Source organism: Ylistrum balloti, unplaced genomic scaffold (genome assembly GCF_031769215.1).
Source record: "Ylistrum balloti isolate Yb309-2 unplaced genomic scaffold, AGI_CSIRO_Ybal_v1 Utg370598, whole genome shotgun sequence".
Taxonomy (NCBI): Eukaryota; Metazoa; Mollusca; class Bivalvia; order Pectinida; family Pectinidae; genus Ylistrum; species Ylistrum balloti.
In genome coordinates, this window is record NW_026782370.1 from 456,651 (window position 1) to 470,873 (window position 14,223).

Genomic DNA, 14,223 nt, shown 5'->3' on the forward strand with positions numbered 1-14,223 from the left:
ATAAATGTCATTTGACTGATGAAATCATTATCTATAAAACGTAACCACCCAATGTATGTTTGCACAGCAATTGCACATATCTCCTATCTTATCTGACATGTTACCAATAATGGGGTCGTCAATATTTGTACTCTCATACAGTAGCTACATCTGTGTTTGCTGTGAATCATGTGATGTGGTCATTTTTTCGTTATGTTAATTTCCAAGAATATACAGTTACCATTTATCTCATGTGTGTATATTTCTTTCAAATGGGTTTCTTCTGTTCTTTTTTATTATTATTATTTTTGCCATTAAATTAAAGTGCTAGTTTACTTGTAATTTTTAATGTGGTTCATAATGAAAGTCTGTCACTATATCACTGCTGTCACTGGACAGGTCAGGGAAAGCCCAGTTATAAAGTGAAGATCTATTATCAGGTACATCAGGGTCAAATTGTATCTGGCACAGTTACCTTCCAAGATGTCGGGTATAATGAAGTAAGTGTCACAATTTAGAAAATAGAGGAACGTTTGTCTTAAAGTAGGAGGCTGCCCCACATATATGTTTACCCTTCAGAGCCAAATGTGAAGTTAGAGTAGTCACAGATCACAGTTTATACCTCTAACTGGCATGCACTATTTAATTGGTTTCCCTTATAAACAACCACCTGCAACATTGAACTCCTCCAAACCTCATGATGAAAGTCTTTTCCTATGAGGAATGCAGTTTTATATAGAAGATTTCTCATATCATGATCAAACTCAGAATTTCAAATTTTGCACGCTAGAAATTAGTGCTTGATTGAAGTCTAGATCTGTAGTCCTATTGGCATTGGTTCCTCCAGGTTGGAGAAGTTTATTAGGCAAAACTTTTAGCAGTCAAGTCCAATGAAATGGGTATGAGTAGGCCTAAATTGACATACAACATGGTGTAACCCTAACTCTAACTGTTTACCTGCTTCACCACTAGTACTTTATTTCTGGAGAGACTAGGAACAACTTGCCTTGATCCAGATCTGTAGTGTCCATTAGGTTTTCCTGATGAACAGCAGGTCATTATCATTTTGTTGTCTGGTTTTAAGCTTTTTTGGTGAAAACCCAACACGAAAACATTGCTGCAGTCCTCCTTATTCTAGAACTAAACCACACACATCCTGGCCTGTAACTGTTTTTCTTTTAAACTCGATCCGTCTGTCTTATCCAAAAAGATTATAAATTGTCAGGAAAAAACACCCCCAGATACAATTAGCCAGCTTTCCATCTGCTGTCATGGCTACCACAATCAGGGTGTGGGTAGCCAAGCGTGACTGGAGAGGCTCTATGAACCTGATGATTATTAGGGTCAAAATGAACCAGAGTGGATAGGTTATGTCAAACTGTCATGATCGGTACTTTGTGGAAGTGTTTTTGTTATGAAAACAAGTTAAACGATTAGCGACACTTAAAATTCATACAATTAAAATTATACAGTTATTTGAAAACTAAAACTCTACATACTGTTTGTGATGAAATTAACCAATTTGCTGATTACATTTCTGCTTGATGTGTTGATTTCCTTGTAATGTTGCCCTGTGGCTTAGCTGGTAGTAGATTCTAAGTGAAGAGGGCTAGTACTTACAGTCAAATAACAATCATGAGGAACAGTAATGTAAAATGTAGGAAGATGTTTGGTATTGATGATGGGGTGTGTAAAGTATGGTTGATGGGGTGTGTAAAGTATGGTTGATGGAGTGTGTAAAGTATGGTTGATGGGGTGTGTAAAGTATGGTTGATGGAGTGTGTAAAGTATGGTTGATGGGGTGTGTAAGTACTGATGGGGTGTGTAAAGTACTGATGGGGTGTGTCAAGTACTGATGGGGTGTGTAAAGTATGGTTGATGGGATGTGTCAAGTACTGATGGAAAGTGTAAAGTACTGATGAGGAGTGTAAAGTACTGATGAGGAGTGTAAAGTACTGATGAGAAGTGTAAAGTACTGATAGGGTCTATAAAGTATTGACGGAGAGTGTAAAGTATGGTTGACGGGGTGTGTCAAGTACTGATGGAAAGTGTAAAGTACTGATGAGGAGTGTAAAGTACTGATTGGGAGTGTAAAGTACTGATGGGAAGTGTAAAGTATTGATAATGGGGAGTGTACTGTAATGGGGAGTGTAAAGTATGAATGGCGGGGAGTGTAATTTATTGGTAACGGGGAGTGTAAAGTATGGATGACGGGATGTGTACAGTATTGATGGTGGGGTATGTACAGTTATGATGATGGGATGTGTACAGTATTGATAATGGGGTGTGTACAGTGTTGATGGTGGGGTGTGTACAGTATTGATGGTGGGGTGTGTACAGTATTGATGGTGGGATGTGTACAGTATTGATGATGGGGTGTGTACAGTATTGACGGAGAGTGTAAAGTATGGTTGACAGAGTGTGTCAAGTACTGATGGAAAGTGTAAAGTACTGATGAGGAGTGTAAAGTACTGATGAGGAGTGTAAAGTACTGATGAGGAGTGTAAAGTACTGATTGGGAGTGTAAAGTACTGATGGGAAGTGTAAAGTATTGATGATGGGGAGCGACTGTAATGGGGAGTGTAAAGTATGAATGACGGGGAGTGTAATTTATTGGTAACGGGGAGTGTAAAGTATGGATGACGGGATGTGTACAGTATTGATGGTGGGGTGTGTACAGTATTGATGATGGGATGTGTACAGTATTGATGGTGGGGTGTGTACAGTATTGATGGTGGGGTGTGTACAGTATTGATGGTGGGGTGTGTACAGTATTGATGATGGGATGTGTACAGTATTTGTCATGTGGAGTGTGAAGTTTTGTTTGCTGATGATATATGTCGGTGTTGTTGACGATCCGTATCGATAGTAAATTAAATTCCTGTTGTTATTTGTATTGATGTTGAATTTGAATGGTGTTTCAGAGTTGTAATGTAATCCTGAGATGTATCATGGTCATTAGACAAGAGTCACTGGGACTTGATTGAAGAGGAGTTTGAGATGTGACAGTATACATCAGGAGACTTTCTGGATATTTCACTGGTAATTCCGGTAAGTTACCTTTGCTATTTTATAACATATCCTGTAATAAGTCTTCAGGTGCCATGCACAATCATTGACTAATGAAAGGAGAAGTTGGGGCTTATAACAAGGCTATCATCCATAACTGTCTATTCACGCATTTTAGATTTGTTTACAAACAGCAGCAATGACCTGCTAAAGCTGAAGCAAGATGGACTAATAAAACATCTGCTTATTCCACTGCATAATAGGATTCAACAATATTTCAGGGTTGTTGCCCTTTGTTGTTTTAGATTTCATTTCTCAATTTTCAGGCCATCTCTACTTAAATTAAGTTTGCATTAATTTGTCATCAAAACAGTTATAAAGCTGTTGTCCTCATGGTATTTGGGCTCAGTATTACCATTTCCATTATTGTATTGATTTTGAGAGAATTAATCATGAATATTTCTTTGGTAGGCCACGGTGTTCTTGTTGTTTGGGCAATATATGCCTACTTGGTGACCTTAGTGATTAATTTACAATCATTAGATCTTCATCTGTGTTTACACGCGTACACAGGCTCACGAAAATGTGTTTTTGTTTCATTTTGATTTTGGTTTAATCTATTTTTCTTTCTTTATCATGTATGCATAATTATTGTTTGTAAATATAGCAGATTCATTTTTTGATGTTTTGTCTTACTGCATTCCACAAGAGACCAAAACAGGCTGAAATTGGCATTAGTTATAGTAATCTCATTACCAACTGTGGAAACATTAATTAGCAGCTAGCCAATCTGAAATTCATTAGTGGTTGCATTTGATTAATTAACTTAGTTCAGTTCTGCAATCAAGTCTGTCAGGGTAGCATGTGTGTAGATTAAAATTGAATGCTTGCTTTCTGAATACCAACTGGACGTAACATTTATAACATGTACTTTTTAGGTCACCTGAGAGAAAGTCACATGACCAGTTACCATTGCCTTTTGTCCAGTGTCGTGCAACAGAAACATTTTTTTAGACATCATCTGGAAAGCCCCTGATCCAATTTCAATGAAATTTTGCACCTTCAGTGTCCATAGGTGCATCAAGATTATAAGTAATTTAGTACTTACCCCACGGGCTTGAGACCAAAAAGTATCAAATTGATTGAAGCTTTAAAAATCTTCTGAATACCCAATTAAGGTAGAATCAAATACTTTTAATAAAATGAAAGGCTTTAATGTGCTTTACCAAAACTAAATTTTGAGATCCCTGGGAAGGGGGTTAGATTTTATAACAGTTTTTATAGGAAAAACACATTTTTGAACATAATTTGTAATTTTTTTCATATTATTATTATCTTTATTATTGGAAATAGATCAGACATGGTAAGAATTGTAAGTATAGGACGATCTAGTGGCATTTTCAGTTTCGACAGAAAAACAGAATGACCACCATGATGTCATATCCAATTTTAACTGAAATCGCCATATATTGTCAACAACAAAATACGTTAAATTAATCTTTGGATATGTAATGAAAGATAACATATAAATAATACTTCTTGGGAAATAATTTTTCATAAAATATCAACTTTCAGTTTGTGGTAGGGGTCAAATTTCAAATTGGAAGATTTGTGAAACAAACTCTCAACCAACTTCTAAAATTCTACAAAGCCAAGAAGCTAGATATCTTATATGTTCAGGTCATCAGCTCTTAAATTGATAGTATAAAAGATATTGACCCACTTCAAAGGTCACAGATATCAATTTTTAAAATCTTTAAAACAGGGTTTTCCCAATAACAAGGAATCACACAGTGATGACATTGTGTCAATAGCATGCTTTGATCAATTGCTATTGATTGTATTTATAAAACCTTGTTTGAAAATTCAACTTTCAGTTTTTGGTTGGGGACAAAGTTTGAAATTGCTTTTTTCTGTTACAAACTTTTGAAACTTCTTCTCAAGTCCTGCAAGGTCTAGAGCCATGATATTTCATATATGTGGAGCTCTTTTCATTAACTATCAAATTTATGGATTTAAATGACCTTGAAAAACTTTTAAGGTCACAAGGGTCAATTTTGTTAAATACTTGAAATGGTTTCTTACTTCTAACCAAAAGGCAGACAACACCGAGATATGATAGTCTATTAAATAGTGTTCATGGATATATGGGTGTTGTATCTTTTAATTCACACTTGGTTAGAACCCTTGGCATGGGATGGCAGTTAATGTCAGCATTGGCACTATGTGTACAACATAGTTCAAGTTATTTTACTTTTTGTAAGAAGATTATTTCTATGACATGTTACAAAAATTGTTGTAACTTAGATGAAGGTAAAGATCCTGGGGCCTCTTGTTATTTATAGTAACATAAGTGTTGTACACATTTTATAGGATTCATTTTTAAAAAACGATGTGAACATTTCGGTATGTAGGATTACAGCCCACATCTCGTCGTATTAATTGATTGTGGAACAACAGCTGCTGCAGAACGTTGTGACATCTGATACTATTACACACTGTAATGTGTTGCTTATTTGTTGGTAGTGACATTGTTGGTGTATACTGCCCTACGTATTGACTGGAAGGTTTTAGAATTGGACATGGCAGACAGAACAAGATACTGCAAAGTCTGACATTATCCCTGTGTCCAGATATTTAAATAGAAAGACACACAATCGTATATATATGTAAATATTATAATAACAAGTATCACCTCCATTCTACCGGTTTTACTCATATTTTCATGAAGATCATCTTTTACTGTGGATGTTTTTAGTATGGTTTGGCATCATTTACAAATACAATGGTTACATAATCAACACATTAAATTTCTGTTGATTATTTTTAATAGTTCCATACAACTGAAAGTATTGAAATGAAGTACAAGTGCTGATTGATAAATTGTGAGTCTTGTATTGAAAAAGTTAAGTATCCTTTTTCAGCTCTACTATTCCCTGGCTATTTAAGACTGTGTACCCCAAGACTGGTGTCATTTGATTGGTTTATGTCGAAGAGGTAGCACTCAAAGTAAACAAAGCATGTGACTTTTGTAAAATGGACAAAATCCCTAATAGAGCAGTGATTCAATATTGGCATAAGAAAGGTCTAGCACCTAAAGATATCCATACTGATGTGGTAGCAACACTAGGGAATGATGCCCCTTCATATGCTGCAGTGAAAACATTGGTGGCGGAATTTATGTGTGGCAGGCAGAGCCTTGGGGATGGCACCCCTCCTGGAAGGCCTGTCATTGTTGCAACCCTAGAAATTGTCAATAAAGTCCAATATATTGTTATGGCTGACAGACAGGTTACAGAGAGATATATGGCCAGTACAGTTTGGATTTCACAGGAAAGAGTTCATTCCATTCTTACAAGATCAATGAGGAAACTCTGAGCCAGGGTCACAATCTGGGGAGGGATAATGTTTACTCTGTTTTACATAGAAAATTACATTTTTTAACATGATTTAATTCCTTGCTATTGGAAATAGTTCAAACTTAGTTAGAATTATAAGCATAAGATGACTGTTTGGTTATTTACACATATTGATGGTGGCTGACCCCCATGGGCTGGTGGGTAGGGTAGAAAGGGGCCAAACTGGCTCCCATTTCAGAGATCTTGTCAATACCCAGTAATGATAGAATCTATTAAATACTATTTATGGATGAAAAAGTTCATATATATACAATGTACAATGTAGTTAAATTATCTTACTTTTTTAACAAGATTATTTCTGTGACATGTTACAAGAAGTCTTACAAGAAGCCTTGTAACTCAGGTGCCGTTAAGGCCCTTGAGCCTCTTGTTATGGCAGCTGCAAAAAGTCTATGAATATTCTATGAAGGACAGGATCTTTAATTTAAATCAACCTCAGTAACTAACCAGCACTAGTCCTGAATAGTCCTTTCTTATCTTACCTGTCTATACACTCTTTGTCTTTTTGTGCGAGAGAAAAAAATCTCACCTATCTATACATTCTAGTTCTGAAAATTCCTTTCTTTTGTCTTTTGGTATGAGAGAATATTATCTGTGTACAATCTTGATGGAAAAGGTTTTTGAATTGTGTCTTTAGATTGGAGAATATTGCTTGTAAATGTCTAGAACTGAAAAAAAAAATGTTGTTGTGATGGCAGTGATAAAAAATCCCTAAAGTTGGTTTTTCATGTGTTGCTCATCATCATTTTAAATTAGATAAAAATTGCTGTCATTTCTCCTGTTAAAATGATCCTGCTCTGAAACTGCTGATTGAGCGTTTGTTAGACAGAGACTTTATTGATTTTTTTTGACACCGATGGGAAAAAATAAAACCAGACCATTCAAATATTCACTCGTTCAATTTCACTGCATAGATAGGATGAGAAATTTGAAGGGTTTCATCAGAATTCATCATTATATGCATCATTCCATGAAATTGAAATAAAAAAAAGAGACTTGATTTAGAGAACCTGTTTCTGGGATCAGGGCTGTCACTCAATCTGGGTGTATAACAATGATAATAACAGCACTTAGATTTGTTCCAACATGACTGAAAAGTCACAGGTTTTGTTGAAATAGCTGATGCTGTAATATTTTATGAATAAATTTTGATTAACTTTTGAAATTTTCTGGAGCTATAAAATTGGTTCTCTTATTAATCAACTTTATGTTCACTCATTGGATTTCAAGTTTTATGGAACAAACAAATCCTTCCCTAAGAAATTTATTGAATAAGAGATATAATGGTTTATAAAGTTAAGGCTAAAATAACTAAAGAGAAAATAAAATTATCAATAGCAAATATTCTATGCTCAGCATTTGTTTTACTTCATCTACAAGTAAGGGACGCAATCTTACTCTGCTCATGACCATCACATACATTATCTGTCTGTCATACATGATCTGTCTATCAGACAATATCTGTCTATAATCTTTCTATCTATCTGTCTGTCTGTCTATTGTTACATCAGTTTGAACAACTGTTGGATATAACCAATAGTATTCTAGGATGATAGGCTACCATGTCTCAAGGTCACAGAGGTCAACTGTGTCAAATCTTTCAGCAACATCTTCAGTCTGAATTATAAGAAGAAATCTAATGAGAATATTTCAATGTATAAACAGGATAATGTTGAGTTCTGGGGTAAGGATATTTCTTGTTTATCTAAAGGAATTATCTTGACCAACTCTCTAGATCACAAATGCAGAAATCATGTATAAAAGATACTTGTTATATAAATTTGATAATGATCTGAAGATCTTTAATTATTTACCAATTTTTTTCAAATGAATGACCTTGACCGCCTTTAACTGTATTGATTCTGTAGTAAGCCTTGGAGCCAAATGATAACCGCTAGATAACAAAGTGAGCTTATTTAACTGGAGAACAATTTAGTATATAATGATGAGCTTATTTAACTGGAGAACAATTTAGTATATATTGATGAGCTTATTTAACTGGAGAACAATTTAGTATATATTGATGAGCTTATTTAACTGGAGAACAATTTAGTAAATAATGATGCGCTTATTTCACTGGAGAACAATTTAGTATATAATGATGAGCTTATTTAACTGGAGAACAATTTAGTATATATTGATGAGCTTATTTAACTGGAGAACAATTTAGTAAATAATGATGAGCTTATTTCACTGTCGTTGGGATTATTTCTTTGGGTAGTGGTAAAGCATTTGTGGGTTGGCTTATTTCACAGGAGCATGATATAGCATTTCTGAGTGGGCTTATTTCACAGGAGCATGATAAAACATTTGTTGGCATTTTTACGGAAGCTGTTACTCATAAATGCAGTAGAGTTTATTTCCAGACATTGGCTTAATTATTAGCTCACCTGGCCCAAAGTGCCAAGTGAGCTTATGCCATGACACAGCGTCTGTCTTCTGTGCAGTGTCAACTTTTCCGTTTAAACGACTTCTTCTCAATAACCAGCAGACCAAATGTCATGGTATTTGGCTAATAGGTTTTTATCATGAAGCGCAACAAAATTTGTGAAAAGAAATAACCTTTACCAATATTTAAGATCAAATTGGTTTAAATCTTTAAACAACTTCTTCTGACCAACCAAAAGGTACAGAAGCTGATATTTGGGTGATGGATTCTTAGGATGAAGCCCAACAATATCTGGGAAAAGAAATGACCTTGAACCTTATCCAAACAGCTTCCTCTGGCCAACCAAAAGATGCAGAAGCATGGTATTTGGGTGATAGGTTCCAAGGGTGGTATCTGGAAACGTTTGCAAAAAGAAAAAGACCTTGAGCCATATTGAAGGTCACAAGGTTCAAATTTGTGGAAACCTGATAAACCAAAGTTTGGTGGAGAGGTGTTTCTAGGTCAAAGCCTAACAAATTTCGAGAAAAACATTTACCTATAATCCAGGTGATAAATGTCACTGGGGAGAGCTGAGTATTAGAAATTGGTTCAATCCATAGTATGTGCCCACTTTGAATGCCAATGATGTACATGTCAGCATATTTGTATATCAACACTGATTTTATTTTTGATGAATATGGAATACCATGTGAGTGATGCAGGCCCATTGGGTCTCTTATTGTAAAAGATCACTAACTCTAAACAATGGTTGTTGATGTTACAGAGAAGTCAGTAAAGAAGTTACTATATTGAGCATTGTATTACCAATGAAGTTATATATATGTACTTTTAAAAACATGAACGGTCAGATTAAATAATTCAGGAATCAGTAAAACGTTTTTGAATCTGGTCCAGGAGTCGTCACAGTGTACCGAGGGGATGATCTGGCTGTCTTTATAATACAGCCATTCCTATTGTGTCTTCATGTTAAATGTCAGAAACCAAGGCTCCTCATATACTTGTAGAAATTTCCTTATAATGGAAAGAAGAGACAGATATGAATGTATCAATCTTACCAACATCCCAGTAAGTCTTTTGAATGAGTTGACTTGGAAGTCGTAGAACAGCGAGATTAATTAAGGAGAGTGGTGTGCTATCTGAAGACACCAGTCCGTGGCTGTCTAATGTTTGATCGGTTAGGATGATGCTTCCTTCAGACAAATTTTCTTTTTATGGACAGAATTCTATACAGGCTAGCTAGTTTCTGAATTACAATTTTCTAGCTTTTTGAGTTGTTTTCATGTTTCTTCTTGCCTTACAGTCCCCCTTTCTGTACACCTTTGAATTTCTCCATTTTCAATAGGCTGGTACAGGTAGAATTCCTCTTCTAGTTTTATTTAGGTTGCTTAACTATGTATAAATTTTCCTTTTCCTTTTTATGGAAAAAATTCTGTTCAAGTTAGCTAGAGGCTGAGTTACAATTTTAACGAGGTGAGCTTATATTGTGGCGCAGTGTCGTCCATCGTCCGGCGTCAGCTTTTTCCTTTGAACAACTTCCTCTTAATAATAATCGCTGGTATGTTCCTAGGATGAAGCCTAGCTGATAAAGTTTGTGAAAAGAAATGACCTTGACTTATATTCAAGGTCACAGGGGCCAGATTTGTGAAAACATTTAAACAACTTCTTTAACAAACTCATACCAGGTTTATATAATGTTCTGTACAATTCTTGTTTACATATACCAGGTTTATATAATGTTCTGTACAATTCTTGTTTACATATACCAGGTTTATATAATGTTCTGTACAGTTCTTGTTTACATATACCAGGTTTATATAATGTTCTGTACAATTCTTGTTTACATATACCAGGTTTGTATAATGTTCTGTACAGTTCTTGTTTACATATACCAGGTTTATATAATGTTCTGTACAGTTCTTGTTTACATATACCAGGTTTATATAATGTTCTGTACAGTTCTTGTTTACATATACCAGGTTTATATAATGTTCTGTACAGTTCTTGTTTACATATACTAGGTTTATATAATGTTCTGTACAGTTCTTGTTTACATATACCAGGTTTATATAATGTTCTGTGCAATTTTTGTTTACATATACCAGGTTTATATAATGTTCTGTACAATTCTTGTTTACATATACCAGGTTTATATAATGTTCTGTACAATTCTTGTTTACATATACCAGGTTTATATAATGTTCTGTACAATTCTTGTTTACATATACCAGGTTTGTATAATGTTCTGTACAATTCTTGTTTACATATACCAGGTTTGTATAATGTTCTGTACAATTCTTGTTTACATATACCAGGTTTATATAATGTTCTGTGCAATTCTTGTTTACATATACCAGGTTTATATAATGTTCTGTGCAATTCTTGTTTACATATACCAGGTTTATATAATGTTCTGTACAGTTCTTGTTTACATATACCAGGTTTATATAATGTTCTGTACAGTTCTTGTTTACATATACCAGGTTTATATAATGTTCTGTACAATTCTTGTATACATATACCAGGTTTATATAATGTTCTGTACAATTCTTGTTTACATATACCAGGTTTATATAATGTTCTGTGCAATTCTTGTTTACATATACCAGGTTTATATAATGTTCTGTACAGTTCTTGTTTACATATACCAGGTTTATATAATGTTCTGTACAGTTCTTGTTTACATATACCAGGTTTATATAATGTTCTGTACAATTCTTGTATACATATACCAGGTTTATATAATGTTCTGTACAATTCTTGTTTACATATACCAGGTTTATATAATGTTCTGTACAGTTCTTGTTTACATATACCAGGTTTATATAATGTTCTGTACAGTTCTTGTTTACATATACCAGGTTTGTATAATGTTCTGTACAATTCTTGTTTACATATACCAGGTTTGTATAATGTTCTGTGCAATTCTTGTTTACATATACCAGGTTTATATAATGTTCTGTGCAATTCTTGTTTACATGTATCATGTACATATTTGTTCATGCCCATATTTGTTCATGCCCAGAGTCATGATTGTAAGTAGATAGAGGGCCGTGTATAAACTGTCCTGTCTGGCCTGGTTTACACATTGTACTGGATATTTTAGTCTCTAACATGCCCTCCGAGACTTGTGATGAAGCTTCATGTGCCGTGTCCTGTATGCTGACATGTGATTGTTAAATTGATGTATGGATGAATATTGTGTTCAGATTTCTGGCAACATAATAACCACTCAATAATTAGTTAATTGGAAATTACTTGACTGAATGCTAGGTGATGAAGGACCTAAAGGCACAATAGCACTCAAATTGATTAATAACTTTTTTGATATATTTTCGATTTTCCTTGGGATATTTTTAATACATATAGTATACATAAAAAAGACAGCATCAGGCGTCCTCACATTCACGCATAAATATCATAAACATTACATACAAGATTTTTGTGGTGTTTTTTGAAAATCTCATCATCATCATCATTATGATCTTACATGTACACTGACCATATCAGCAGCATCATTGTAAAACTCGTCATCATCAATATCACTGTAACATATTTATTATATACTGTTGCTATGACTTCCCTGCACATACCTATGTATGTAACTTAAACCTACACACACCTCTACACACATTTACTGAAAAATATCAATTCAACAATAGTGGAAAGAAGACAAACCTCTATTAGAGTGTGGTAGGAAAGAGAAGGAGAGGGAAGAGTAAAAAGAGAGAGATAGAGAGGGGAGGAAAAAGAAAGGGAGGAGGAAAGATGGGAAGGAAAGAGAGAAAGAGGGGTGGAAAGAGAAGAAGAGGGAAGAGTGAAAAGAGAAAGATAGAGAAGGGAGGAAAAAAGGGGGAGAAGAAAAAAAGAAAGTGAGGAGGAAAGAGAGGAAGGAAAGAGAGAAAGAGGGGAGGAAAGAGAGATGGGAGGAAAAAGAGAGAGAAGGGAAAGAGAGAAAGAGGGAGAGTGAAGAGATAAAGAGGGGAAGGAAAGAGAGAAAGAGGGAGAATGAAGAGATAGAGGACAAAGGAAAGAGAGGGAAAAGTAAAAAGAAAGAGAGAGAGGAGGAGGAAAAAGAGAGAGGAGGAAAGAGAGAAAGAGGAGAGGAAAGAGGGGAAGGAAAGAGAGAAAGAGGGGAGGAAAGAGAGAGGGGAGGGAAAAGAGAGAGGAAGAAAGAGACAGGGAGGAGAAAAGAAATAGAGGGAGAGGAAAGAGAGGGAGAGGGAAGAAAAAAGAGAGATAGAAAGAAAGAGGAAAAGGAAAGAGAGACTCACAGAGGGGAAAGAGAGAGAGAGAGGGAGGGGAGAGTCCCTAACACATCATGTGTAGTAGATATAAAACCTACAAACAAGTGGCATTACAATTTTGTGATACTATTCCAAATGAAAAAAGGTTTCTTTGTTATTAGCAAGTGATTTTACCAAAACATCAAGCAGAGATTAAATCTCTGAAGGAGTGTCTGAACCTCATGACTTTCCCAGAGACAATGGATGACTGTTTCCTGTTCTAAGTTACACAATGTGCATAAAGGGATGACAACTTTTTCTATAAAGAAATGTGTTTGTTACCAGAATATGGGGTATGATTCTAACCTGGAACCATAACTTTTAAATAATATGATTCTGATATTCTAGATATTTTCTGAACAGTACTGAACAGTAATGATCTGTGACGTAAGCAGTCAACATCAAGGTGTTGACCAGTCACCATTGTTCTGATACAAACATATAGAGAATAAAAAGTAAAGGTAGAACAAAATAAATTGTGACTTTGCAAACAACACAAACAGACAAATAGTAGGTGTTTTTGCAATGCTTTTTTATGTATATAGATTTAAGTGTCCGAGTGAATTATGAAAATCATTGCTTCATAATTTCTACTCATTTTGTTGTCCTATAGATATTCAAATTCCATTAAAACTAATTAATTTTGCAGTCAGCATCAGCCTTAGATTAATTTGTATGTCAATCGAAATGATGACATGATTGTCACGATGTATGTCATTTACAATCCTATGAATCACACGCCATTCTAGTTATACTGATAGTGAATAACACTATGAATATAAATTACAGCATAGATCAATTGATGAAATCGTGATTGTAAATAAATCAGATTTATCATTCAATATTGAGGTAGTAGTTGTAAATAATCGTGGAATCCCAACCTGTCATCTATAATTCACTCATCATGGTAAATCCCGCGCCTGACGAAATCTACAGAATTGCATTTTGTTATGTATTGATTAGAGAAGACGACTTTGGTAGCAGAACATGTGCCTCGTTTGCAATGTTTTGTGGGACTTGCGACAGACTTCAGTGGTTTTTTAAACATTAAACCATTTGGGAATATTACACAAGTACACTTACCAGTTACGATCAGCAGGAAGTGTAGGATGTGATGTGTTCAGAGAAAACAGATCAACTAACA

General features: G+C 34.9%; 1 protein-coding gene across 3 annotated transcripts in view; it reads left to right on the plus strand.

The window, feature by feature from the left end:
• Window positions 1-439: 439 nt before the first annotated feature.
• Window positions 440-14,223, plus strand: part of LOC132556881 (TBC1 domain family member 5-like) — a 67,073-nt gene continuing 53,289 nt past the window's right edge. For 2 of the 3 annotated variants that reach the window (XM_060221336.1, XM_060221335.1), the window contains exons 1-2: window positions 440-479; window positions 2,904-3,030. The gene's annotated coding sequence lies outside the window, so the exon portion shown is untranslated. The remainder of the gene's footprint in view (window positions 480-2,903; window positions 3,031-14,223) is intronic. The other variant, XM_060221337.1, reaches the window with a different exon arrangement.